We start from the raw sequence: 6,000 nt of genomic DNA on the forward strand, positions 1-6,000 counted from the left end.
AACTCCTACACTGGTAAAGTTCTCGTATTTCTCTTATGGGTTAAGTTGAGCATCTTTTATGTACGAATTAGAGGCATTCATGCTTCCTTTCCTGTGAACCGTGTTTGTTGTTGTGTTTTTTAAAACCTTTACATTCATTTCTGTATTCTGGTTGGGCCTGGGAAGCTGAGGTGGGTCACAGCAGCCGAGCGTCCTCATTGCAGGATCCCAAGGCTTTCACATCGGTGTTCTCCTGCTGCTTTAGGGGAAGCTTCTCAGGTGAGTCAGTGTGTATGAGTATGTGTACAGGGCTCCAGGCGCCTTGCCAGGAGAGCTTCTGAGACCACAATTTTGCAAGAGCTTCGTTTCTCCACAAGAAACTGCACACAGGTTCCACATACTCTAATCCTACCATCCATTTTTTTAAAAGTTTATTATTATTCTGTGTATATGAATGTTTGTCTCCATGTACATACGTGCACCGTGTGTCTGGTATCCGAGAGAGCCAGAAGGAGGGCGTTGGATCTTCTGCAAATGGAATTGCCAACATTTTAAGTGCCACCTGGTTGTTGGACCTGAACCCAGGATTGTCTGCAAGAGCAAATGCTTTTACTCACCGAGTCAGCTCTTCAGTTTCCTACAAATCAGACCACCAGCAACTTCTAATTCTTAGGATCAGCCTATGGACCAGTTACCAAATGGTTTAACCATAGGTGCAGGTCGGAATGTCATAATAGGGTCTCGTGTAGACCAGGCTGGCCTCAAACTTCATATCCCTAGGTTCATCTTGAATGTCTGATCCTCCTGCCTCCACTTCAAGTAGGTGCAACCATCATACCCAGTTTATGTGGGCTGGGCTCACACCCAGGTGAACATTTTATAGGCAAACACACTATGACAAGAGATGGTGGATGAGCTGCCTACACCACGTATATTGACAATCGGATTGTGGAATTGAGAGATATGGAAAGGAGGTTCCCAGCTGCATTCTTGAGAACCAGCAGCATGAGTCAGGCAAGTCATACCTCTCTACTGATGCAATGAAACCAAAGAGAGTACAGGGGCTACGGAGGTGGCTCAGTGGGTAAAGTGCTCGGTGGTCAGATGTGAGGGCCTAAGTTTGGATCCTCAAAACCTATATAAAAGCCAAGCACTGTAGTCTTGGCCAGTCTATAATCCAGGCACCCCTATGGGGAGGCTGGGAGGCCGAGAGAGTCTCCTGGAAGCTCACTGCTCAGCTAGCCTGGCCAATGTACCAGAACAAACAAACAAGCAAACCAAAAAACACAGTAAGAGACCCTGCCTCATGGAAAGTGAGGACTGATGCCCAAGGCTGTCCTGTAACCTACACACACACACGGGAGAGAGGGAGAGGAAGAGAGAGAGAGAAAGAGAGGTTAATAGGATAGGGATGTGCATGTCCCTTGCAATCCCTGGATTCTTCATCATCAAGCACCATAAGCATGTAAATAAGAAAATATGTGTAACTTTTTAAGTTCTTTTTTTTTTCTGTATAAAAAACGGGCTAGGGAGATGGGCAGACGCAGGATTTCCCAATACAAACAAGGTTCATTTAGCTGGGAAGATGGAAGTGCAGTGGGTCCTGTTCTCTTCAGTTGTGACCGTTGGTGAAGGACGTTTACAGCACATGTGTCTTCACACTGGTGATTTTAATGTTCTTGATAATTTTTCTCTTAAAAAGATTTAGAAAGAGAATGCCAGGGCTGGACAGCAGAGGTAAGAGCAGAGGACCCTGGTTTGGTTCCCAGAGCCCACATGGTATCTCACAACCCCCTAAACGTCCAGTTCCAAGGACTCTGGTGCCCTCTTTTGACCTCCTTGGACACGAGGCACTTATGGGACATACATGCATACACTTGGGAAAAACGCTTATAAAATAAATAAATCTACATAAAATAAATAAATTAGAAAAAGAACGCAATGTCCTGAACTAAGCCTAGTTGCTGCAGGCCAGCTGCTAGGATTGCCAAAGAAGAAAGATCAAGAGTTCAAGCCCCTCCTGGCCTACCAGTGGAGTCAATATGGTAACTTAGTGAGACCTGGTCTCACTAAGTAAAAGAAAACAACAGTAAAAATAACACAAAGTTTGGGTTAAAAAAATTAGCGGTCAGGCACTTGTGAGACCCTCGATACCAGCCCCAATACCACAAAAGTGAACAACAGAGCTGCAGAGCAGAAATGACAGGCTGCTAAGGCAGCACTAGCCGCACCTCAGCATCTCCTAAAGCAACCACCTTCAACCATGTTTAATTTTAGTTTTCTTCAGTTTCTTAATTTTATTTACCTAATTAATTTTTTCTTTTTTAATATTTTTTATTTTTAAATAATTTTATACATTCATTTGTATCCCAGCTATAGCCCTCTCCCTCTTTCCCTCCCAATCCTCCCCTCTCTATTTCCCTAATTCTTGACTTTGAAAATTTCCAAGCTTACAGAGATTTTCCAAGGATTAACCTAGGCTTTTTTTGTTTGTTTTTCTTTTCTCTTTCACACAGGGTCTCATGTGGACCAGGATGGCCTCAAACTTGGTATCCCTGGGATTAGCTTGAGCTTCTGGTCCTCCTCCCTCCACTTCCAGAACAGTGGGCTTACAGGTGTGCACTGCCATGTCTGGAGTATGAGCACAGAGGATTGAACCTAGGGCTTCATGAGTTTTACTGTTGTTGTTGATAATGTTTTTATTGTGGCATTTGGGGCTGGGGATGTTAGACAGTTTGCCTAGCGCGCACAGAGCCCTGGCATGGTGGTGCACCTTAATCCTACCAGTCTGGACAGGGAGGCAGGAGGATCAGACATTCAAGATGAACCTAGGGATAGCAAAGAGACCAGCCTGGTCTACATGATGACATTCCGACCCGCACCTATGGTTAAACCATTTGATAACTGGTCCATAGGTTGATTCTAAGAATTAGAAGTTGCTGGTGCTCTGGTTTGCATTGTTGAGATAAAATGCCTTTTCCTTCTGAATTTCTTTAAATGTTTCCTCTATCCTTAGGGCTCTAATATTTCATAGTGATTTCTCTTGATGATTTTTTTTTTTGAGACAGGAGTTCTCTGTGTAGCCTTGGCTGTCCTGGACTCGCTTTGTAGACCAGGCTGATCTGGAGTTCACAGCTATCTGCCTGCCTCTGCCACCCAGAGTGCTGGGATTACAGGTATGCACCACCTTGCCCAGATTTAAATCTTTTGTTTGTTTGTGTTTGCATGATAGTATTTTTAAGGATTATTTCTACTGTCACATGGTGGAGTCTCTCACTCTCTCTCCCTCTTCTTGATAAGGTCTCATAGTCCTAGCTGGCCTGGAACACACCCAAATAGGAAGAGGCATTGAAAGTTGGACAGCTCCAATAAGTTTAAACATTCTTCAACTCTCTATTTCTGAGATATAGAAAATATAATAAATTTTGCTCTAAAAAATATTCAGCATGGGGATTAAAGGGGATAATTGGAAACTGGCTCAGATGAACTCTTTGTCTGGGTTGAAGGATGAAAACCTTCTGTGTGGATAGAATGGTGGGAAACGAAACTGAGGGGTCAGGCAGCTCCAACAAAAGCAAACAAAGGGTTAGGGGAGCCTGGGTCCTTTAGCCTCATACCTTGCATCATATAAGGCAACCCTAGTGTCATCTAGCATGGCCAACACACGCTCTGTCCCCTTCACACACTCTGTCTGCAGGGGACAGAGCAGAGGCCCAGTCCTGTCTGGGACAGAAGCCACTGTAAGTGGGTGGACACCATTTTCCAGGATGCAGCTGTACTCAGTGGGGTCAGGACACGGGCCGGGTTGAGGTGGAGTCACCATGCAGACAGGGGCTCTGAGTGGGACACAGAGCCAGGACACACAGGGATCAAGAGTCAGCCAAGGGTGTGGAAGGGGCCACTCTGAAGGGAAGCTAGGGAGGAAATGTCCTTTCTGGCCTTCCCATGTGGGTCTGCAAAAGGCCTCAGGTGATTCTGCTTTGAGATTGGCACCAGTGGCAGGAGTCAAGGACCTCTTGGCAAACACAGAAAGGTGACACTGTCTTCAGCTTTGCAGATATGACTGTGAGCTCAGGGAGCCTTCCTGTCCTCCGGGAGCCTCCCTGCTGTTTTCTCCCTGGCACTCAACACCCTTCCGTCCCATCTCTGCACTCCTGCTGGGCTCTGCCCAGACCCTGGCTTGGCCCCAGAATGCAGAACTTCTGAATCTTTTTCTAGGATATCTCCTCTGCTTGTCTCTGAGTTCCTGACCTTATGTGAGTGCCTCATTTCTCTACAGGAGCAGCTCCCGGTACCTGTGGTGGACCCTAAGAAGGGTCTGAATGCATGAGGTAGACTCAAACTGAGACCTGGATAGATGAAGGAGGAAAGAAGAGCGATGGACAGGGGCAGACTGTCTCAAGGTGGGGGACTTGGGTCAGGGAAGGGTCACTGACTTTTATATTACTGTTTTCTCAAATGTTTGGCTCTCTGTCTCCCCCCTCCCCCGTGTGTGTGTGTGTGTGTGTGTGTGTGTGTGTGTGTGTGTGTTTGGGCTACAGAGTGGAAGGAAGGGAGGGAGAAAGCGAGGGAGGGAGATAGAGGGAGAGGGAGAGAGAGAGAGAGATACTGTTCCTAACATCAGCCCTGAAGGTGCTTATTCTCATTTCACAGATGAGGCAACCAAACCTCAAAGAAGGGAACGGTCAACGGTCAGGGTACAAATAGGCCTGTGTATCATGTCAGCACCCTCTGCCTTAAGTAGAAGGCAAACGCTTAGGTCAAGATTCCTCCCTGTGGCCCCTCTGCTGGTCAGGAAGTCTGGGCAGGCCATGACAGGTGGTTTCACACCCATAGCCATTTACACACACACACAGAGGTTCCTGTTTTCTAGATCCCCTTGTTCTCTTCTGGTCCTTCCTGCTAACGTAGCTCTTCTTTCAAGCTTGACTTCAGGTTTCCCTCTCTCTCCAGGCCCCTCAAGGGATAGACCTGACCCTTAAGCACTGGGCTTCTGCTTCTCTCCCAGCACTTGCAGAGTGAGTCAGAGCGCACACAAGCCCAGAAAGCCCCTATCCTCCAAGTCTCCCAGCCGCCAGCTCCTTCCTCCTGCCCTTCCCATGGTGGGCTCAAGGCTGTAGTAACAGAAACCCCAGGATCTCCTCCCGAGGAAGCAGGCACAGCTTGCTTCATACCCAAGTCCTCCACGGCTGGGTGTGGAGGGCAGGGAGCTGCCTACTGTCTAGGAGTGGAGGCTGGGGCTGGGCAGGCGGAGCTGGAAAGCCAAGTCACTAGGCCACCCTTGGGAAGAGGAGGCTTCCTGTCTGTGCCACCCAAGCAGAGGACCAGCCGTGGAGGAACCAGCTGACCTGACAGTCTAGGAGAGGTGTCAGCACTGGACCCATTGCCAAGAAGTCTGCATTCCAGACTTTATTTGGTACTTCCTAGGAACCTGCTCTGGGCAAGGTGGAGTGGAGAGGGAGAAAAGGTGAATAAGACGTATCTTCTCCCCCAGGGAGCTCACACCCAGACATTTACAGAATACAGGCGTGTCTAAAACTCACTGAACTCTTAACGGAGGGCAAGGCACTGACCTAAGACTTTCAAAGGTGTTGAAAACTAACCAAACTAGCTTTTTTTTTTTCTTTTTTTCTTAAGCTCCATATGACTTCTGGGGATGAGACATAGAGAAATCAAGTCATCTGCCTGAGGTCACACAGTAAGTAAACTTTGAGCTTGGATCTACACTAAGTCCTTCACTTAGCCCTCATACTTTGCATCATAGAAGCCAACCCTAGTGTCATCTAGCACGGCCAACACACGTACCAGCTCCATCCCTGCCCTGTCTCTTTTGTCATTAGGTTCTGCCAACTTATCAGGCACCAAGTGTGCCTAAGAGTGACTGTTACTTTTTTTGTTTCTGTGAGAAAGCAACTCAAGAAAGGGTTTATTTTGACACACACACACGGGGGGAGAGGGGAAGAGGTGACTGCTGACACACACACACACACACACACACACACACACACACACACACACACA

This window comes from Psammomys obesus, unplaced genomic scaffold (genome assembly GCF_907164565.1).
Source record: "Psammomys obesus unplaced genomic scaffold, mPsaObe1.curated_primary_1811, whole genome shotgun sequence".
NCBI classification, from domain to species: domain Eukaryota; kingdom Metazoa; phylum Chordata; class Mammalia; order Rodentia; family Muridae; genus Psammomys; species Psammomys obesus.